Here is a 24,963-nt window from a genome sequence, read left to right as displayed (position 1 = left end):
GGAAAACGTGGACCTACACATACATTGCTCTGTCACCGGAGCTATAAATCATTACGAACGACAAATACCAATTTTTAAACATGTCCGTCGAAAAAGATATAATACATTTTGCCACGGATTATATTATATACATATACAGGGTGAGATAAAAAAACTGCAACCAAGTCAAACGCCATAATTTTTACATTGTTTTTAATTTATTGAATGAAAGCGAAATATTAGAAAACGTTTAGATCTGTTCGAATTGTTCATTTTTGAAGGCACCTATGACCTTCAAACGGCCAATGAAACCGTCACACGCTGCCCGAATGTTGCTCTGCGGTATTTTGGTCCATTCCCGGCGAAGCGCTTGCTTGAGGTGATCGACACTTTGGTATTTTTTAGTGCCAACTTTGCTTTCTAAAATACTCCAGACCCAATAGTCCAACGGATTGGTATCCGGAGATTTTTGTGGCCATTGTGCGCTGGCATGAAGCAAGGAACCTCATTTTGTAACCATTCTTGGGTGGCGCGTGCTGAGTGCAAAGGTGTTGAGTCCTGTTGAAATGTCCAAGGTCTGCGGCCAAAACGTTTGCGTGCCCAAGGCTTTAATACACCCTCCAGTATATTTTCGCCATAATATTCGGCATCTATTCCGATGCCACGGTCGATTAATACGAGCGGAGAGCGACCATCGGCTGTTATGGCGGCCCAAACCATCACCACGGCCGGCGCTTGAGTTCTGGTGGCCAACCGAAGGTGCACATTTTCAGTTCACCTCTTTGGCAAGTAAACACGATCATTTTGTTTGTTTACAAACTGCTAGACAACGAATGTTTTCTCATCGGAGAAAACCAAATTCGACAGCTCGCCACTTTCGGCCAAGCGAAGCAATTCTTTAGCTCTCTTGAGTCTATTTTCTTTCTGTTGCAGTGTAAGTTCTTGCCGGATGGAATATTGCGATATGTTCAGCTCACGAGCCATTTATCGGCCACTGTGACGCGGGTTGCGATCAAGTTGCTCGTTTACTTTTCGAACTATTTCTGTTGATGTTGTTGTTTTCTTCCGTCCACTTCCTTGACGTCGGGCTACGCTATCAGTATCACGGTAATGAGCGATGGTACGAGACACAAAAGATTTATTCACATGTAAATGCTGGAGGGCTCTAACGATAGCCACTTGTAGTTTTCCAGCCAAATATAAAGAAATCACTATCACGCTTGAATTCCATCACGAATAACTTTTTTTCTAGAAAATTCTCACCAAAATGCTTTTGTACGCTTGTAAACAATATAATGAGCTGTCACTGGAGTAATTTTAACAGCTGTCGGACGAGTGGCTTAGAAATGTCAGCAGTCTGAAGTCAGTTGCAGTTATTTCATCTCACGGAATATCGGAGGTCCCGTTACAAGGGTTATACGAAAACGCTGTTGATGACAGGTAATACCGCAGCGAAGAAAATCTCGATAACAGTGACAAACTGGCAACGCAATGGTTATGTATTTTGCTGTTTATGACTGCGACTACAGCCTAAAATTTCGAATTTAAAACAATAACATTGCCGCGGACAGCAGAATTATATATTTCGAGCTCTCCTCACTTTCAAACCCTGATGAAAACCTCATTTTAAACTTCATATAGTTATTGATGGTACAAATCGTGTATTTTTCGTAAAGAGTAAATATTATTCCAGAAATTGGCTAGAAAGCGGGTATAGTCCATGTTGAAGATTACACAACTAAATGTTTGACAGGGAAAGAGAGTTTGCTTATGATAGACGTCTCCAATCCGATTCGTAAGTCCTACGTTTCCGTTATGAGTTCCTCAAAATATTCGGATCACATTTACATGACAATAATAAATCTATCAGTGTACGGTAAACCCAATTTCGTGATACTATGTATCTCGACAAATTCAATTACTGATTACGGTACAATCTTCGATCATGGATGGTTTTGAAATTAACGAATCGATTTATTGCATTTTAGTGCTCTATGACCCCAAATTATATTTCCCTGGACTAGTCTTTTTATGTTCGCTTTGTTGGGAAATAGGGTAATATTTATGTTAATTATTTAATGACACCGGCTTGATAAAATCCCCTTGGAAGTTACCAAACAAAGAGGGCCTTTACGTTGGGACTTAACAACCAGTAAAAAAAGGTCAAAACCACTTTGCCTATTTAGTTGAGCTACCAGTAAGAAACTAAGGTTCATATTTGGAATTTATCGTTTTTGTATGCATATTTTGGCTTTAGAGCCATATCGAAAGGAACTATTATAAAGGAGGTATATCCTACTCCGAACCGACACACACTAAATATGACGAAGTGTATGATATGACTTTGAAAATAATTAAATTTTTACTATTGGCTGAATTTAGTCGAATGTACCGAAATTCATTCCATATCGACTGATATTACAAATTTGGCGCGGAATAAGCGTGGAATCGGATGAAGTGCGTATGTGAGGGACTTTAATACGAATTCGGATGAAACTTATATATGGAAGCTGTAGCTATATCTGAACCGATTTTCGCCAAATTAGAGGTAGTTGTGTCTATGCCCAATTCGGTCGAATTTGAATATGGCGCACAATAAATTTGAAATCGGACGAAGATATATATGGGAGCTATATCTAAACTTGAACCGATTTTAATGACAAAATGTGGGCAGAATTCTAGTCCTTTGATCGAGAAAAACACCATATGTATTCAATAAACAGAAAAGCAACAGCTTGGAGAAAGCCTTTCTTTACAACTTCACAATACATTCTGATTGAGCTGATGCGAAAAGACTTCTATTTTTCTGTGAATACAGCATAGCTTCCAATAAGTTTCTATTTTAGTCTACCAAAACCTATTTCTGCACTACGATAATTTGGAAAGCATCCTCAAAGCACGCCACCGGCAAAGATTCTTTGCGACAGATGTGACGAAATCGGCTTAACTTTCCTGGAAAACGAATATTCATGAACTCAGAGTAGAATTATACTCAACAATAAAGGAATATTTTTGAACACATTCTTAAAGGGGTCAAATGTCAATGTTATCACACACCTCATGTTACACTTGAATGTGTGGAAAACAAGCAAGTCCTATTAAAACCCCAACCATTCGTGTTTGTCATCCTCTTCTTCGATGGATTGCTAATTGATTGAATGAATGAATGAATGACTCCATTGCGAACAGATGGCAACTTAACGCCACGTTTGTGTCCATCAACCTCGAGTGTTAATGTGATTGTTAATTAATTTCACTGTCATGATGTCCCGGCACTGATAAGGACGTAATATAAACACATTTCCCCAGCAAAAGACCCATGTTCCATGGTCGAATGGACACACCAACCAACGAACGTCAGCAGTGCTTGGAACGCCTCTGCCGCAATGTTTTTTATCCCAATCAACATTCGCGAAAGGTAGAATATTCTGTGTGTACATGCTTCTGCTTATTATGCGGAAATGTACATTACGATATAGCTCGCCTAGGCTTTTATAAAAGAATGACCGTTGGAGAATTCCTTATTCTTTCAAAATCTGCCCCTTTGGAATACCTGATATAGAGGTAGGTATATAGAGTAGCACCAATGCCCAAGACAGGTAAGGTAATTGCTAAAACTAAATCGTGTAAACGTGTACCACATCTTTACAATGTATTTATGGACAACATTTACACTTTTTGCTGCGAGTTAAAACTATTGGGAAATACAGAACATTATTTTGAAATAAACTTTGATCTCTTTCATTCAGTTTTCGCGTTCTTTGTTCATTTATTTTATTGTTGTATTTATTATTTATTATACACTAGCTGGCCCTGTCCGCGTTGCCGGCCCGTAATTGTTGTCTATTATGCATATTTTTCAAAGCATAATTATTCACAGATATGACTGACATAAGAGTTTTAAAATACCTGTACCCATATTTAAGCCGTGGGCTTCAAATGTGTGGATGTGCTACACAAATCTATTAAAAAGTATATATCATCTTATTCCCATGTAAAGGATCAAATTATTTTTTAGTATGGTAAAAATCGTAGCAAAATTTTCTAGTCAAATGAGCAGTAATATGGAATTTACTATATTTTGTACACCTCATAATTGAGGGCTGAATGATTTAAGAATAGCCAAAGATAATTACTTTTTTAAACACATTAACACCTTAGATTGTGTTTTAGTCCTCATAAGTCCCCCTAACCATGTCGGTCTGTTTGTCCGCCATAAGGTGGACTTGATTATATGGAGAAAATTCTAAAATTTGTAGATATTTTGAAATATTTGTGTAAGATTTTCACCCCCCAAATACACGTTTTTAGCCACATCCTTTGAAATATGGTAAAATCAGGAGGTACCTTTATATGGGCACTACTCCGAAACATCGACCTGCATTGAAAAATTTCTTCTACCCCTTATAATTCAATATGACAAATAGAAGCCAAATCAAAAATATAGCTATTTTACAGCCATTACCGTAAGATGGGAATTAATTTTATTTGTCATTTAAATTGTAAGTTGGAGATCCCATAAAGTCCATATTTTTCATCATAGTATAATTCAATCACGATTCAACAAATATTCGGTCCCGTGCTACTTTCTTATATTTGTAATTTGTTCTTGTTTTCACAATTTATTTCATATAGATGTATATCCCAAATCTACGTTCCCAACCAATATTCTCTTGGGTGTACCAGTATTCGGCACTTTTAGGATTTTCGCGTTTTTAATCGCTCACCATTCTGAGTGGAACTTTTCATTATTACAAAATTAATTTATTCAGATTCGAAATTTTGTATAGTTTTTGCAATAATAAATAAAGTTTAAATAACTTTTTATTAAATTTCATAAATTTGTAGTTTTATTAAAACAATGCTTTTTTGCCAGTAGTCGGCACCACTTGCCAATTGTCGGTATGGTATTTTCCAACAGTTGGCATACCAATTTTTTTGTAAGAATAATTAATAATAATAATAAATTAATTCATTAAAATATAATATTTTTGTTTAGTTAAACTGATTCGACGTCTTTATTGTACTTTTCTTAAGAATATGGATTGTTGAGGACCTTCACAGACAAAAATTTAATTTTTATTAGAATAATACATCTTTTCTTAGCAAAATTGTGCACAAAGATAGCTGACAATATATTTGAAGTAAACAAAATACATTTAGTTATAATAGTTTCATTTATTTGGGCTTAAAAATAAAAAGTGCCGACAACTGGGACATGCCGAACTTAGGCTCACTTACCCTATATAGTGAAAAATTCTTTCTTTTGTTCACAAAAAATCAACTGAATTCAATATGATAATACAAATTGAAACAAATTGACAAAAGAAGAGTAACAAATTGAAAAAAATCTTCAACTTGTTCGCTGTGTTTTACAGTAACTGTTTAAAGATCCTTACAAAGTTTGTCAATAGAATGTACTTTTATTTTAAAATTCAATTCCATTGAATTTTTTTTTCGATATTTTCCCGATTTGAGAATTTTTGCAATGAGATCTCTTTTTCGTGATTTTTTGCGATTTTGAAAAAGTAATTATCTTTTAATTTTGGATCGCGTTAAATTATTTCGATATCATCTATTCGGTTTATCCACCACATGTAACCCGCCATCAATTTCAGTTCTCAAGAAATCAAGTCAATTAAATAAATTGGTATTAATATTCGAATTCAAAAATAAAAAAAAAACACTACAAATGTACATTAGAAAAAAGTAAGTCAAAATGGAAAAAAATCATGCAAAATAAAACATTACTATTGTACATTTCAAAAGTCAAAATGAAAATGTTAATATATCACATTTTTACGCGATTTTTTTTGGATATTATCCTTTTCGGATAGAAGACAATTCCGAATTTGTATGAATCATTAAAATCAGTTCAGCGGTTCTTAAGTTATAAGCGTAGTAACTAACACAACTTTCTTTTATATATATAGAAGATAAGAACTTGTTCTATTTGTTTTGAGAGTAATTACAATCCAAGGCCTGCATAAGGTCGGCCTAGAAGGCTAGTTTTGACAATAAACTTGGTGGTATTTGCACTATTATGATTTGACTCTCTTTCAATTTCAAATCGTAATATTTCAAATGTGGGCTTACTGGCCAACCGTATATGGGCCATGTTACTAAGTTCTCCTTACTTGCATGTTTTCCAACTAAGCCTACCTTGATTTCATTGTACCTTGGGGTACCGCATATGTCTGCTCCAGAACCTGCAACTTAGTACTAATTGTAATTCTTTCATTCTAAGACTATCTCGATCTATTGATAGTTTCTTTTTATGGCAATGACAATACTAAACAACAACAAAAACAAGATACAAAATAACCGCAGCATTGTAGCTGTATCAGCTGAATAACCCACTAAGAGGTAATTGTTGTGTTCCCGTACTTTTTAATGGCGATACTAGTAAAAGAGGGATTGGTCACATTCAATCTGAACTTTCTTCCTAAGACAGAACAGTAACTACCCTGTGGGAAATGCCAATGGTGAATAACAGATGACTTGTTATTGGCTTTGTCACCAGTAAACCTGATAGTTTTTGACAAGTCCTCTATAACTTGGTTTGCTTATGCTTTTATTTTTCAGTTCAATTTACACATCAAATCGATTTCTAGATTCTTTTTTAACAAAACACTTTTCACAGCCGTCAAAATTGTAAGCTTCACAACAGAGAGAAGAATCAGAATTTATCAGCTGTCTTCGTTATGCTTCCTCTTATTCGAAGAGAAATAAAACTTGTAGACAAAGTGTTGACAATATCTCATAGGTAGTAGACCAAAGTGGTGACATGAATACACATAACCCCAGCCTTCCTACAGGGTATGTGCCAAATATGTCCAAAAGGAAACGCCATATTCATGTATATTTTTCGTGCGAACTGTGTTTAAATAAAACATTGTAAATGAAGCAGCATATAACCGCTTCTGGAAGTGTGTGTCCGACTACAAAGGCAAAACCCAAGTTCGGGACTCGGCGAGTTCAATACCGAAACTAGCTAATAGTGTAAATATCGATCGGGTGTTGTATTAGAATACATATAACTCTTACCGTTAAATTTGTATTTTTCGGCGACTATTGACAATAGCTGATGCAAATAAATGCACACGTCCATATATTGCCGGGTAATATTTTAGGATGTAAGATAATTCAAATCTTCCTATAATTCACCTCTACCATGACATTTACTGGAAATGCAGATTGGAAGTAAATTGGTCACTTTTGGTATGCAATACCCTAAAATATTCGTCGGAGATCTCATTAAGTATACATTCATGATCAGCTTATAATGTTATATCGTTTTCGGAATTCCCGAAAAATGTGTATAAAAAGTTCGGCCGGCCAAACATATAATTTTTTTCTTTTATATACGTAAGTTTCATAAAAGGCAATCTTGCAATTCGAAACTTTTGAAACAACGACAGGATTTGACAATACGGCAAATAACAGACAATAAATGGAGCGGGCAAATATTATTTGTATGTGGGAAATTAGGTCAATGGAAAATAATATCTGCAATAGGCTTTACCATAACTTTGAGGCCCGAAAGATTAGATTTAAGCTAAAATCGACTACAATATAGATGGATGTTAATACCCACCAGCCAATACAGTCGGTTGGGAACGATCAATTTGCTTGCTATATTAGACCTAAGCATCAGCCATTGCTGCCATTGCAGTCCTGTCTCAACAATCAAAAAATAAATAATTTTATGATTATTCCAATCATGGTACAATGAAGAGAAGGTAGGCCAACTTTGAAAAATTGCAACTATAGAGGTCTACCTGTTTGGCTTGTAATGTCAGAATTAGTAAAAAAACAATAAAAAATCAAACAACTTGTTGCATTTATTTTGAATAAATAATTAACTGAATGAAAGGTCAGCACTTCTTTTCAAAATCATGTACTATATATATCTCAAGGATTATTTCGCTACAAAAACTCTAGATTTTGTCGATGCATACGTTGAAATAAACATTTTGAAAACACCCGAATTTGAAAATTTTCTGAACAATTTTTTTGTTATTGAAAAGAAAACACATACATAAGCAAATAAAGATGACATATTAAGCCAAGAAAATATCATTGTACCATGATTCCAATCAAATTCGAAAGAGGACAATGCTTTCCTAAAGTCACGCGACAGTTAAAAATGAAACGCCAACCGCAACAATAAATATCTCAGGGGCAGCATCTTTGTGACGAAGAAACCCAGAAAATATGTTGAGCTATCCTTCCAGAAGTACTCATTTTCAAATGCGGTTTACCCTTGATTCATCGGAGCACCATTTTAGTCTTAAAGTCCCTCTGATTGCTGGAAATAGCCAATTCTCGTAAGCTCTCACAAAAATAAATGTTTGCGTGCCCCTTGATCGCCTTAAGAGTGCAATCGTCGAACATGCAAATGTGACATTTGGCCCATGCAACTGACTAGCTCCGTATTCGAAACAACCAGAATTGCTGACGGCATCCAGTCTAACCGACCGCCATCAACAGAAATAGGGATCAGGGCATTTTACATTTTTAATTTAATTAACCCTCTCATGCCCGGATTAAAATGCACGGGCCTAAATTTCTTTTTATGTGCTCTATATGTTAGTCTTGACTCACATATGAACTGATAAAAAATTCAAAGTCCTTTTTATCCTGGTTCATCAGTTACAGAATGTTGCCTATGGGCAACATTGGGCAATATCAGTAAATTTCAAGAAAGCATGTATTATTCTTTATTATTATTTTTTATTGAAATTTAGGTATGAAAAGATAGAAAACAATTTTTTTGTGGATTACAGCACAAATATACGTTGCATTTACTACACTTGGAACGCGGATAACCAGTCTGGCATAACCTGCATCTACCTTTTGCTCCCCATTCTACCCAGTGACCAATATTGTCAAATCGTTTGGATTTGGGAGGTTCGGTAACATATGCTCTTTTGTGGGAACTTGACTCCGAGGCCGTCGAAAGAACTGGTGATGAAGGAATTGAAAGAAGCGATGTTGGACGACCCCTTTTCCTTGGGAAAACAGCTGTTTGAGTTGCGTTCAAAAGCTCGTTAGCAATGTCCAACTGGAACTTTATTAGTGGCATATGCTTTACTTCTCCGTCTGTATATTTGAGGTCTCTGCGATACAACAGCCAACTATTTACTATACAAGCATTAAAACTCCAGTATACTATGCGCATATACCATTTGTTTGAGCGGTGGTTGATTTTGTATAATTCCATCAACATGTCAGCAAGATCAACCCCACCCATATGTTTGTTATAGCATTCCACTATACCTGGACGAGATATTATCATGAACTTCTTTTCCTTTCGGCACCATCTCTTGCACTCACTCATGGGGTTTTTACCTATATAGTTGGAAACTAGTTGAACGCTCTTGTTGTCATACCAGCGGCAAGCAATCAAATTGTGCGTTGCCTCATATTTACAATCGAATGAGCCCCGTCCTCGTTTTTGAAGCTCCTTCTCACTGCATAGAGCACAGTTCTTCAAACGATTGCTTCGGATTGTCCCAACGGATAATATTCCTCGTTGACGTAGCGCAATCATCAAGTTTATTGACGTAAACCAATTATCAAAAAATAATTTGAAGTTTTGGTTCATCGGAATATTGGATGCCAAAGCTAAAACAATATCTGATGATATTCCCATACCAAAAGACTCACAAGTTCCTTCACCAATGTAAAGAGTAAAGTCGTACATTATGCCCGATACACCAGCTCTAGTGAACATTTTGAATCCCCACTTGTGTGGCTTATTTGGCAGATATTGTTTCAAACTGTGTTGACCTAATAAAATATATATTACTGGATTAGAAAGAAAGATATAAATATAACCACATTAAATTAAATACCCTTATATGCAATCATTTGTTCATCAACGCTTTGGAATTCTTCTTGGGGAATTGCATTGAATTTACTCTTTATAAAATTCAGCAATGGGCGAACTTTGTATAATTTATCATACCCAGGTTGACCCTTTTCAGTTTGAGCAGCATTATTGTTAAAATGTAAAAATTGTTTAATTTTTTCAAATCTATTTCTTGGCAATGCATTTCCAACTGCCGCCAATTTGAAATTTTCTGCCCATGCCATTCGATATGTTGGAATATTGACTACAGCAAGGTATAGCAATATACCAACATATCTTTTTATTTCAAACACATTACATTTTAGTTCAGTTCCATTACTTTGTAACGCATACAAATTTGTCTCTTCACAAATCTTCTGCCAAACTTCATCTGTAAAGAACTGGAAGAAATATTCGATTGGTTGTTTCACTTCATTGCTGAGCACTTCGCTTTTCCAAGTGGTGTTACAATCAGTAAACTGTTGACTCCTCCACCTCAAACTTTGAAAATTAATTTTCTCCATCATCTCCTGTAAAACCTCTCTATTTTCAGATCCTGTTCCGACATCTTCACGGCTATTTAGTTCCTCAATTAGATTAACTTCCATATTTTCGCCACTATCAATCACATTTTTTAGCGTTTCTTCGATGATGTTTTCGAAATTCACAGTTTTTTCCTCTTCTTCATTTTCCTCATCCTCAGAAACATCCCAGTCAAAATTTGTAATTTTTTCAATTTCTGCCTGTGTTAAACCTTTTGGTCGCATCTAAATATGTTTTTGAACATAAAGAAATGTACACTGTTCAGAAAATACCACTTGACCAATGTTGCCTATAGGCAAAAGCACTTTTACAAAAATATTATAAATAAACTAAAGACTTATCTTATAATTTTTCTTTTTTACATAACTCACTTACCTTTATTTATTTATATTCTGCACTTGGTTTTACAGTAAAAAAAAATTTTTTAATGTTTTTTTAATTTTTTTTATACACACTTTTTTCGCTAAATGTTCACTTTACCGAGATCGGCTACTGAATGAAGTCGTGTCTAGCTGACAGAATAAAAGATGGATTTAAGCTTGCACAACTCCTATAACTACACAATGCAAAAAACCGCATGTCAAAAAATTCAAAATAACGGGACTTAGAAGCACATGGGCACAATGTTGCCTATAGGCAACTGTGGGCATGAAAGGGTTAAGAATGACATGAAAAAACGTTGTTTCGTTCAAACTATGACAAGGATCCGTTAACCCGTCTCCGGCCCTCAGCTTGCCACCAACATCAACCAGGCTTGGCGCGAATGAATAAGCCAACAACGACAGTGGACATCGCGTCTAATCCCTCACTGGCCTCTCCACGGAGCATTCCATTTGCCACCGGAATGCATAAACTGTGTGGCGTACAACTTCAATGGGGAGGTGAAATGATGGATTTCCTAATGGAAAATGCAATAAAACTCGATTGTCAATAAAACTAATTACTCCGAGCAGTGAATTCATTTCCAAACGAGTTAATTGAAAGCGACATTTTTGCATATTGTCATTTCCCTTTGGGGGCACACAGCTGGTCGGGGAGACAGGCAAAAGACAAAAGAAAGCGGCTGACTCCCCACTAAGCCAACACCAAAAATTCTAGGTAAATATAAAACAATAAGCGGCTAAAACAAAGAACCCAAAGAAAGAAAAAATCAATATCGGCATTTTATTAATGAAAAATTCATGAACTTTTGTCATGGCCCGGAACAATGCAATACAATACACGTTGATGGGGCAGGACCGTGAGGTAAAAGCAAAATATAAAATAAGCTTCTAAATCCTCCATCAAGGACATGTTTCAAGATGCTACGGCCGAATGAAAGGTAAAGGACGAAGACCATAAAATGTTGACAACAAAAAAGCAATTTAAACTGCCATTCCTAGTTGAAATAGCTCTGAATTGCTCTACGTTTTTTGAGGAATCAACAACGAAAACACTTTTTCCAACACGAAATGTTGGAATACCCGATACGCATATTGGAACAATACGTAGTACGCTATTAGACACGGCGCACGCACAAATGGACAAGCGAATGAACGTCAAGAAATGTGTGTTGAATTCTCCTACCAATGACAAAGGAAAGCCAACTACACCAAGCTAAATTCAAATAAATCAAAAATGTGCCATAAATATGCACTTTGCCTAACGCCACACTCAGGTACGGAAGGCAGTTCGCGTCAGCACCTGGCCAAATCCATCACTTTATACCAGTTCGAATATTTGCCATGTTTTTGGCTATTCGTGGCGGAGATAACAGAAAGAGTGAACCAATATAATTTCATCTTCGTTCTGATTTTCCCAAAATCGGTATGTACGACAACATTTAGTCCGATAACCCAAAGTAAAGTTAAAGGCAGCGAGTTTAGAAAACAATTTTGACACTTAGGTTATCGAGAGATTGCAAAAATTTACTGGAATAATTTACTCAGTAAAATTTAACCGAAAGCATCAGCTGCAGTGTGGTCGATGCGAAATGCTTACAAATTTCTGGCAATCATTTACTCGTTTTAATTATTTTTCCGTTGACAAGCAATTTAAATTGTATTATACCATTTTGTCACTAACAAAATCTGCAGTTTTGATGCCATTCTCTTACTCTTTTGAAAGTATAACGTATTCATTGTTCGAAACATCTGTTTTTTGTTAGATTTTACTGATTGTCGTTCGATAACTCTTTGCAACGTTTGGACGTGAGCCTAGGTAAACTGTACTGAGTAATTTCTACTAGAAATGTCATCGTACATACCTAATAATAGAATGTGCGACACTTGAAGCGACTCAGTAACTCTATCGCGATTACGATTTAGCAATTTGAGCTACATAGGGTATTCCCTTTACCTTTCTATGGGATGTATTATTTACAAACCAGTAAAGAAAGTCTTAAAGTCGGGCGGTCTTAAAGTAGAGCTCCGCATAACAATTAATACAAGTCCGCATTTAAAAGATACAAATACTTGTATCTTTTAAATTCGGACTTGTATTACCCATTTGGTGCACAATTAACTTGAAATCGGATAAAGATATATATGAGAGCTATATCCAAATCGGAACCGATCTCGATAAAATTTGGCAAAGATATTTCCCTGAACATCGTCGTTACGGAGTGCATATTACAGCTGTGGGTAACAAATATAACAAATCGGATGAAGAGTACATATGGGAGCTATAGCCTCAATTCTAGCCTCAATTTGTAACTGCCAAATTCCATCCCATTTGGACAAATATTAGACGTTTGGTACACAATAAAAGGTACATCGGACGAAGTGATATATGTGAGCTATATCCAAATCTGAACCGATCTCGATAAAATTTAGTTAATGTATTTCTGAGTTGTATTTGATATATTTCCCAAAATATTGTTGTTACAGAGTGCATATTAGGGCTGCGGAGGACAAAAATAACAAATCGGATGAACAATATATACATGAGCTATAGCTATATCTGAACCGATTTCGATCAAATTTGGCATACTTATTTTCAGGCCAAACCTGGTTGTATGTGCAAAATTCCATACCATTCGGCCTGCTATTACACGTTTGGTGCACAATAAAAGGCAAATCGGACGAAGATATATATGGGAGCTATATCTAAATTTTGACCGATTATCTCCAATTTCAATAAGGTTCGTCCTTGGGCCAAACAAATGATTTGTGCAAAATTTCATCTGGATAGGACAATAAATGCGAACTGTACTTTGTTTACAAAAATACATGGACAGACGGACATGCATAAATCGACTCAGAATGTGATTCTATGCAGATCATCAAAAGGAACTATGGGTCTATCTCGTTTCCTTTTGCCTGTTACAAACAAATGTACAAAGACATAATACCCTGACCACCTTGTGGTGTAGTGTATAAAAAACAAAAAAGAACAAGTAAAAAACCCTCCACCATTAGCCAAAGAAAACGTTTTTTTATAAAAATGTATCTGGATTCAAACGTGTTTCACTTTAAGCAGCAAATACCAGTGAGATCGGTAGGAGAATGTAGATAATGATTTCAAAGAACAATAAAATGGGTGGAACCGATGTATGGGGCCATACCAACATAGGAACCTAAACAAACAATTCTATACTACAAGGATTGTTGTCTAGTCTTAAAAACCCAATTTAAATCAATTCCGGGGACAAATGTGACAGCATCATCAAAATAGCGAATATTGGGAGGTACCGTTATATGGAGGCTAAAGCAAAACGTAGACCCATGCGTTCATATTATTTGACGTAAAGGTTAGAAAGATATTGTGTCTAGGATGGTTGGTATTGAAAATGAGATATATCGGTTCACGTTTTGGAATAGCCGCCACATAACGGTATCTCCCGATATTCGGTATTTTGAAGATGTTCGCCACATTTTCCTACAGATTTGGCTAAAAATTGGTATTTGTAAAGCATAATGGGGTCTAGCGCTGTTGGCAAAATATTTGGATGATTTTTGTCACATTTTTCCACGGATTAGTCTACAAATTGAAATTTGTAGTCCATAACGGGTTCTAGTTCCAGTGGCGAAATATTGTATGTATAGGTCCACGTTTTGGTATAGCCCCCATATAACCGTACCTCCGTATATTCCGTTGTTTGATGATTTTTGCCACATTTCTCCACGTATTTGTCTAAAAATTTGTATTTGTAGTTCATAATGGGTTCTAGCTCCGCCAGCAGAACATTGTAAATTTAGGTCCACGTTTTCCTATAACTACACCCTCCGATATTCGGTATTTAAGACGATTTGGTAGATGACAGTCCTGAAGGTATAGAATTGTCTATAGAGGTTTCCGGGTCGAACTTTCCTTAGTGGGGCTATACATAAGAAGTAGTTCATGTAGAACTTTGGAAATTGGTTGGCTACGTTGGCCTACGTATGTAAGGGTTTCAATATGTACAATCTCTTTCGGTCAAAATAATTAATACGCATTTGACGCATTTTCCCACCAAATTTCATGTAGTTTCGCTTTTTTAAGTTCAGAGAGGATACATTGATGGCGAAATATTAGTAGATTGGTCACACGCTCACAAAATGCTCCCATATAACTTCACATTTTGGTCACCGTGTCAACTTGATTTGTTACACATTGCTTTCTTTGGCCGTGGTGAGAATTGGCCCTTTCGACCATCACCATCACCCTAAAAAATGGAACATATTTTGTGAAGTGTATATGTAAGTAGAGGCATTAACTTAATACAAATCCGGAGAAATTGCAATCATAGTGGAGGTTAGGGACATAACGAACATCTCAACCTGCCCAATGACGTTGATGTGTGAATGAGGGGAATACTTGCCCACGTATCTTCATTCCTAATTTGATAATATAATCTCAGGCGGTAGGACACATAACAACACAATGTCCTGGTGTACTCGAGCACGTTTGTACGTGTGTACAAGAACATATTCATGTGTATTTCCATAGTGGGTGAAAGGCCATATTGATTTATTTCCCATTATGCCAAGAGGATTTCTGCCATTTACATATAATTTGTAAAAGGTTCCCTATGCGACCCCCACCTCCTTTTAGGAAAATCACATTCATAATCATAATCCATAGTAGGCAATGTTATTGCTTCAGACCCAAAGAAATAATAAATGCGACAAGTATTATGGAATCCCAAAGTGGGCAGTGGGTAAAATCCCATGGGGAAATAACTATTTTTAAGGGTATTTGGTTTTTTTTTAATGAACTCGGGTAAATACCATCTCTACATGCTGGCTTCGAGGTCTACTCTACAGTCTACTTTCTCCCATGTACACCATCAATCACAACTTCTACTCCTACACCAACCACACTTCATAAGAACATTCATGAATCGAGTTAAGAATAAGTCCATTTCTAAACTGACACAGGATGATCGTATTTATGTAAGTGGTTTTTATGGAATTGGAATGACCGCAATTTATTGGGAATGTGTCACAGACTGAGTTGGGAGTAAGGCACAACTCTTTTTGAAGAACAACAAACACAACCAGATAGTAGAATCCATCGCTCATGCCGAAATGAAACACAAACATCAGGCTGTGGCAGGATTCTGTCAAAATTAAAATGTGAATACGTTCTTCTTCCAATACAATGGATTGGCAATAATGTCACGGAACATGTGTACAGGGCTGGGAGTTTTTGTTTCAAATAGGAACGTGCATGCTTAAAAACTCATTTCTACAGAGAACAGATAAACTCTCTTAATTTTCTATAATAATTGTTATCGAAAAATTTTTAATTTTATTTTCCAAATAAGAAATGCCCTGACAAAATTATTTACCGTTTCTCTGAGGAACTCGCGAGGCTTCGTTGGCTTCATATTCGAAAGAAATCCAGTCTGTTTCAGTCTTCCACTCGAATGGTGAGTGTTATCGAAAACGTAAGCATTTCTTATACAGATGGGTTTCAAATTCAATCACTTGCTTTGAGGAAAACAGTTTGCGGAAAATTTGCAAAATTGTAATCTGCATGCAAAATTATAATTTTTGGTGTACATTAGTGGAATACCGTACGATATATGTACGAGCTTAGGGAAACCCAAACTTACTAGACTTCGAGTGACTGCCTTCGTTTCGTTTTAATTAAAAAAAAACGGGCCATAAGCCTGTTTGTTCGCTCAATAGCTAATGGCAATTTTCGGAGGTTATTATAATTCGCGTTTTTCGACAATTTTTCGCATTGCCGTTCTACCACTTGTCGAAATCTTTTTGTACGAGGCTCTGGTTCTTCCCCTTCTAATATATGGGACACTATTTAGTGTGTGTGTGTCGATTTATGCGTGTCCATCCGTTGGATCCTGTATTTTTGAAAACATTGTACAGGCTGCATTCTTGACGAATTGAGATATATTTTCGCACAGTTCATTCGTTCACCCGAGTACAAATGCAATAGTATCTTCCCGAAATAGGTGGATTTTAGCATACCGATTTGAACTATGTATTTTAACACCAACATTTTTATTAAATTTTTCACTTACTGTTAAAAATCCGGTGCTTTATTAGTCTACTTTGTTTAACATTGTATTCTAAGAGTGAGTAAATTGGCTCTCGTACATAATTTCCATCTATGCCACCAGCCATACCTTTTTCACATATAGCCTTGAAATACCTCTGTCAAATTTGAGATATAGCTTCCATTTACATACAATTTTTATACCCTCCACCATACTATGGAGGGTATATTAACTTTGTCATTCCGTTTGTAACTCCTCGAAATACTCATGTCAGACCCAACCTTTAATTCTAAGTCGATTTAGCGATGTCCGTCTGTTGTAATCACGCTATCTTTCGAATGAATTGAGATAGATGGCTAAAATTTTGCACACATATTTATTTTACCAGTAGGCAGGTTAAGTTCGTAAATGGGCCATGTAGGTCCACGTTTTCATATAGCCCCCATATAACGGTATCGCCCAATATTCGGTATTTTGATGATTTTAGCGTCATTATTCACCAGAATTGTTTCAAATTACATATTAATTTTTCGTTATGGGAACTACAGTCTGTAACAGAAAATTGTCTATGCAGGTCCAGGTCTTCGTATAGGCCCCATATGTCAGTACCTCCCTATATTCGGTATTTTGACGATTTTAAGTGCAATACCCACCGAAATTGTTTGAGATGTGGCATTTGAAGTTCGTAATGGATGCTACAGCCTGTGACAGATATAACGGTACCTCCCTATATACGATATTATGATTAATTTAGCTACATTATTCACCGTTTATTTCACGTTTCGAATTTGAATATGGCAATGGCTTATGACAAACAATGCTTATGTAGGTCCACGTCGTAAAGACCCCAATACAACGGCTATATTCGGTATTTTTTAAATTTTAACAGAAGTTTTAACGGATTTTATTTTTGGAAAATTTACAAATTCGTTCCAAATGGTGGAGGGTCCGAATGGCCCGAATGAACTTACAGCTTTTTAACTTGTTTTAAATTATTTTTATTTACAAAATAAAGTAAAGTAAATTTGCTGTATCTGTAGATACAAACAAAAACATATGTTCAGCTGCTATGTATTGCTCTCTATGTATTGGTAGAGAAAACTATTAGTAATAATAAACAATATCGATGACATTATATTCAAACTTTGTTTTAACTTTGTTAACTTGTAAACGTGCATTTTTTTACACATACATCTTGAATGAATTTCAACGAACATTTTTCGGTTATGTTAGAGTTTTTATTTACATCCGCAACGGCTATAATAATAAACCTTTGACCCGAAAACCTGAAACCCCTTGGAATAGAACCCCGAAACATTGGACTACTTTCCAAAAAAAAAAAACATTACAAATAACAAGATTCATTCGCGAATGTAAATTGCCAGGATCTAGAAGACCAGCATCAATGCAAAGGACAGAAGTACCCTCTTCATTTCGAGAAGTGGCTTTTAGGAAATTTAGATGTGTTCTCGCAAAAGTTATAATCATACGAAATGGTAAGATTTGCACTGTGCCAAACTCTCACTCCATGTTGCCTGTAGGGAAAAAATTATCTTCTTCGCACATTTTAAGCCATTAATTTCGAGAGGATCCATTTTCAAACCTGACGTTAGGTTTATCAACATACTGCTATGCCAAGTTTACTCCATTCGATCGCTATGATATTTGTATATTTTGTAACATTTTCAACTTTTGTGTGTGTGGTGCAGGAAGAAGTGGTGCGATATTGCTTATCTCCGAGCTTATTTTTTGTTTGTTATAAATAATACGTCGTACCAAATTCGGACCACATCAGATTCTCCCTTCGATAGTTATCGGATAAATTAGAAGTCTATTAGTAGTGCCTGCAAGTTTCTCAAAAACTGGGAACAGTTGATGATAAAAAGAAAAAAGTACAAAAGCCATTGTCGGCCTTTGCCCACACTTGTAGACTCCCACTAGGGTAGGCCAGTGCATAATCTATGTTCCTATTGTTGTTCAGCGTTTTCAATTGTCGTGTGCCTGACCCTGTCCTAAATGGCCAGCACGCTTCGTAATTAATGATTTGCCGCCGTGTGAGAAAAGAAAAGAAAACAAAAGCGTTTTTATATTTCTAGGCAAAGTTAAACAAAGTCAGAGCAGTTAGCCGTTAGCTAGGTTGTGTCTCCGCCATTTGTTGGGTTATTTGTGCACACACACACATGTATGCATGTGTTCAGTCTTTGTAAGGAGAAGAATCAGAAAAACATTTACTGAGTAAATTTTTTGAAATGACATGACAAACCAGACCATTTACGTACAAAATGTGGTGGTTTAATAATAGATTCCACTCAATAACGTGATCCTGTATCTTATATTGTGTATTCGAAAAAACTTATTGGCACAATTGGCAAATCATATTAAATACAGCTTATCAGGACTTAGGTTGCTATTTATCGCAGTATAGGTACATTCGGGAATCGCTTTTAACATGTCACAATCCTGTCACATGGATTGTTAATAATTGGATGTGTTTCTTCTAGTCGGAACTGCCTGTCAATGACATGCAGTGTGTGAGAAAAGGAAAACTGTCAAGTGTTTATGTAGACCTGAAAAAAGTACTTTTAATATATACTTTTCATAAACAAATACTATATTTGTATTTTTATCACATTTAATCTACGTGTCGAACCAGAAAATAGTGAAACTTATACACGCTTGGCCGATTCAGCTGGCCAATGTGGGAAATAATAAATCCAATATGAATCAAGTTGGATTAACTGCATGTTGAAGAAGGGATCAAAGCTACGCTGCCAAAGTTCCCTAAGCTTCTTTTTTTTCTTCTTCTTTTCATTTGCTTTTTTTTTTGAAAAATCTCAATAACGGTGAAATGGAAGCACCAATTAATTCTCAGTGTTGGCATGCTTGTTCGGGATACCGTAGTATTGTGTAGTTGCAAAATAGTTAGGTTTTTTAAGTCTTTTAAAAACAATAAGGGATTAAGCCTAACTATTTTGCAACAAAAAAGGAAAATTTAGTTGTATTTGATATTTGATAATGATAAAAACATTGTTTACAAAATATTCACATTCAGTTGTGACAAAAATGCTTATTACAACGTATGTATTGGCAAATTTTCCATATTGTGATGATTTAAATCTTGAAATATATACAGAACTCGGTTTTAAAAATAAATCTAATGCCTTCATCTAGTTGCCGCTTTTTTGTCCTATTTATTTATTTATTTAGAAAAAGCCAATTAATTAAATAAGTTGTTGCATTTGTTATGATAGAAGTCCATACAGGATTTCTTTCATACCGTTTTCTCAAACTTAACCTATTTTGTATGCAGCTCTACTTCCAAATATTTTATGCATGGCCATTTGGTATATATCCGGACAGCTACAGCATTGCAATAAGACTTGTACGTGGGAGTTACTTTTGACTTTTAAGGCTCTTGTCTTGATTGGCCTTCCAAACATATTTAATTCCTTCTTATTTCGTAAGCCCCAGGCATAATAACTCATGGTATGATCATATATAAGATGAATTAATTTATAATGGATCAGAACATGCATATACTTTTCCTAACTTGGTCCCAAATTGACACACTTTATTTCAGTCGAAACTTGATTAGACGATCCAATATGCACCCTAATTGAACAAGAGCAGCACACATTATTTGCATAAATCTTTGGTATTAGTTGTTTATCTAAATTTTAAACGGATGAAACATGATTGGTATCTATGGTATACCTAAAACGAGTTTGACCGTATTAGGCAAATTAGCTTTTATCAACAACTCGATGCGTTTTCTAAAATGTTTTCTGTTCTAGAAGATATTACATACTTGGTGCACAATACCAAAGAGGTTCGTCCGTCGAACCGGCAAATAAACGGTGAAAAACATGATCCAAATTGGACAGTAAATTTGGGCAGATCATTAAATGGAACTATTCGACTTCTTTGTCTTCTTTTGACTGTTGTATACGGATAAACAAAAACAGTCTACCCTCCCTTACCTCCTCCCTACCCTTTCCCACTCACTATATATACACATAACATGAAACCTCAAACAAACATGAACAAACGGTAAAAAAAGAAACAACATTACGTTACTTTTTTAATAAACCAAAAATCCATTGCGGTTTTAAGTGGTTCGTGGTCTTTCGTTTAATGTGTTTCGGGAATTGTGAGTTATTTCCAACTGTATATAAGAAGAAAAAGTTTTGTCGGTAGTTTACGTTGGCTGGTCTAGTCTGGCTGTCCAATGTTGTATATGCGAGTATGTGTAGCTATGCAAGCACTTTTATTATTCCAACTTAATGCAAACGTAAAGAGGCAAAAAAGATGTTAACTTCGGATGGGCCGAACTTTTAATACCTCTGACCAATCCAAATTGCAAAAATGTGGAAGGTAACTTTTTTAGGCAACTACATTGCAAATTTGAATGAAGTTAGTGGTGATTGGTTGGAAGAAGTAGTAGAAACATTCAAAAACTCTACAAATCTCTCATCGAACCCTAAAAAATATTCCGAATGTTACCATATGTGTAATTTTTTACACATATGGGATTGAAAAAAAAAAAGTAATATCGGAAAGAAAAACTAGTTTTGATATTATATCCTCCACCATAATATGGAGGGTATATTAAGTTTGTCATTCCGTTTGTAAGTAGATTGATAAATTTTTACTCAAATGTATGTTATGTCTGCAGGACCTTTGGTATTGAAAATGGGTCATGTAGGTACACGTTTTTGGTATAGCCCCCATATAACGGCACCTCCCGATATTCGGTATTTTGATTACTTTAGCGACATTATTCACCGGAACTGTTTCAAATTTGATATTTCAAGTTCGTAATAGATACTACAGCCTAAGACAGACAATTGTCTGTACAGATCGACGTCTTCGTATATAGGTACCTCCCGATATTCGGTATTTTGATGATTTTAGGTGAAGGGTTTACAAGCTTTTTTACTTGTTTTTTAGTAATAAAGTCTATTATGGGTATGCTTACAAACTCTCTTGCAGCAAAAACAACACCACGGTAATGGCAAATTTAAGGGCTGCTGATTCTTTTCATATATTTGTGAGTAAAGACGTGGCATATTCCGATCGTGGAATGTCTTTTTTCATAAACCTGAAGACTTTCCAAAAGAATTTTAGTTTTATATAATTCTTTGGTTCCTCTTCTATTGAGCTTACGATCTCGTAACTTGGGTAACAAATGTTTTTTGTCATAGAAGTTATTTTTAAAATAACTTCTGGGGAGAATATCCCAGACAAAAACAAGGGAACTGATGAGGATTGGTGGCTCTTTCCGAAACCTAGATATTCCCTGCCTTACCCCCTGGTAAACATTACCATCGTTCTCCACTAATAAATAAACGTTGTTTTTATAAAAACAACAATTTTGCAAAAACAAAATACTACGGTATCCCGAACAAACAAGCCACACTGTTCCATGTACCGTTTAGCTAATGCTAGTCCAAGATCACGCAAGAAAATACGTCTTTTTTACCTGTAGGGCAAGCGGGGAGCATATCTTCGAAAATAATCGGTGCATTTAGCGCAGAAATCCATCTGCTTGACTTCTTTTGGAACTGCAACATGGCAACATTTTATTTACTGTATCTACGCAAATTACGTTTTAAATTGGAATGTAATAAAATGATAGTTATAATAAAAATATGTACCTTTCGTTTTGTTGTTAGAATAATTTCTGGCAATTTTTCTTCCATCCTGTTGAATGGTACTTGAATAATGCATGACAGTAGAACTACCATTTATCTTTCCTGCCCACATATGATTTAAGCGTCGCATTATCAGTGAATGCAAAAATTCAAGTGCAATGCAAAAAAGTTCAACCATACCAATTTAAAAACAAAATGTTCGCCAAATTTAGGATTTTTGTCGGAATGTAAATAATATTTAATTTTTTATGAGGTCCGTATGACAAGCAGTTACGATCGATCGTATTTATTCAAAAAGGTCATAACTTTGTTTTCTCCGATGAGAAAAGATTTGTTGTCCAGCAGTTTGTAAAAAAAACAAAATGATCGTGTCTAATTGCCAAAGAGGTCAGCTGAAAATGTGCACCTTCGGTTGCCCACCAGAACTCAAACGCCGGCCATGGTGATGGTGTTGTCCGCCAAAACAGCCGATGGTCGCTCTCCGCCCATAATAATCGACCGTGACAACAGAATAAACGCCGAATATTATCGCCTTGGCCACGCAAACATTTTGGCCACAGACCTTGGACATTCCATCGCACAAAATGAGGTTCCTCGCTTCACAATGGCCACCAAAATCTCCGGATATTAATCCGTTGGGCTATCGTGTCTGGTTGGCACTAAAAAATACCAAAGTGTCGATCACCTCAAGCACGCGCTTCGCCGGGAATGGACCAAAATCCCGCAGGGCAATATTCTGGCAGCGTGTGTCGGTTTTATTGGCCGTTTGAAGGCCATCATTCGTGGCAAAGCTGACCAATTCGAACAAATCTAAACTTATTCTAAAATTTGATGCTCTTTCCGACATTTTTTGCTTTCATAAAATAAAATTAAAAAATATGGCGTTTGACATTTTTGCAGTTTTTTATCTCAGCCTGTATATAGGACATCGGGTGGGAGTTAGAGCTATATCGCGATATTTAAATAATTCAATAATTTTAAATTAAAAATTAAAAAAACTATTGGAAGCACTCTCATTATCTGAGTTGATGTGGAAACTTTTCTCCACATTGTACCTTTGTGTTTAATTATTATTTATTTAGAACAGTGTGGCCTGTTTGTTCGGGATACCGTAGTATTTTGTTGTTGCAAAATGGTCAGGCTTTATCCCTTTATTGTTGTTTTTATAAAAACAACAACCCTCATGTATATATATATATATATATATATATATATATATATATATATATATATATATATATATATATATATATATATATATATATATATATATATATATATATATATATATATATATATATATATATATTCAGAGGTAGTACTGTTATTTAATGCAACAAATTCCACTGAACTCACCGGGGCACTAGGTTACTCTCCAATAATCCTTAAACCAATAATCCTAGCGTACGCCTTGGGCTTGCGATTTATAACGATCCCTTGAACAGACCTTCGAACTGACTCTTGATGTAAACTCCCGTCACTTAAACGGTATAATTATTTCACGTTGTAACTTTTAATTTTGTAAAATAAGAAACACTTGCACTTCTAGGTTTTGGATTTAGAAACGACCGTTACAATATGTACATTCTTCACGGTTTGCAACGAATATGCGAAGGCACCGTCGCCATCACCATCGTAAAATTAAAAATTCGACGTATAACGATGAAGCAGCACTAAATCCACTGTTGCGGACCTGCCATTCGAAATATATTATTAGTGTATTTGCTCCGAGCTGAAAACATTTGCTACTGGGGATAAACTCGATCCTTGTAGAGTAGCGTGCTGTTCGTTTGTTAGCCGTCAGCCGCGAACACCTAATAGGAACTGAAAACGAATGAATTTCCGCATGAATGTTGAGTTCGTGCGTTGGGCATTAAAATAACTGGAACTTCCAGTCAATTTCAACAACAATGCATTTACTTGGTAAGGAAAGCACCACCTGGAAATTGGTGGGGGCAAAAATATTTAGGCGCCAATACGGCTGATAAGAGCTTGCCCACAAAAGCAGGCTGTCATAACATTCGTCATGTAACATCTGTCGTCACTTGACATTGTGGGATGTTTCTCATAAAACAACAACATAAGTTGAGGTGGCCGCAATCTTGAGTTTAAACTAGAGAACTGTTTTGTTTCAATAACATTCCACCACACCACTGGTGGCAATACAACTACTCCATAAACAGACATGTCGTGCGCATGCCTCAGCCAATTTCCATGGAGAACTTCCAGTACCAGCGAACTGTTGCTTTTTGCTGGGCCAAATACACTCCTTCTCCTGCAACACTATATTCCCTTGCAATGTTAATTGCATTTTAGAAGTCGTCCGACAGCAATGGGTTTGAGGACACATTTCCACTTCCATATTGGGATAGTTTGGCAGATAGTGCTCTTCAGTGACATCCTATTTGAATTAACCCTGACTCGATTGTGTAATGTATCCTTAAGCCATTAATAACGATTCCAGGAATACGAACTGTCCCTTGAACGGTATGATTATTCCCTCAGCT

At 35.9% G+C, this 24,963-nt stretch overlaps 1 protein-coding gene across 1 annotated transcript in view; it reads right to left on the bottom strand.

Moving 5' to 3' along the window:
- LOC101897852 (uncharacterized) overlaps nucleotides 1-24,287 on the bottom strand; it is a 60,150-nt gene extending 35,863 nt beyond the window's left edge. The window contains exon 1 of the mRNA XM_059132325.1: nucleotides 23,813-24,287. The gene's annotated coding sequence lies outside the window, so the exon portion shown is untranslated. The remainder of the gene's footprint in view (nucleotides 1-23,812) is intronic.
- Nucleotides 24,288-24,963: the final 676 nt, after the last annotated feature.

The sequence above is a fragment of the Musca domestica genome, unplaced genomic scaffold (assembly GCF_030504385.1).
Source record: "Musca domestica strain aabys unplaced genomic scaffold, Musca_domestica.polishedcontigs.V.1.1 12, whole genome shotgun sequence".
Classification (NCBI taxonomy): domain Eukaryota; kingdom Metazoa; phylum Arthropoda; class Insecta; order Diptera; family Muscidae; genus Musca; species Musca domestica.
This window is presented reverse-complemented; position numbering and strand designations above follow the sequence as displayed.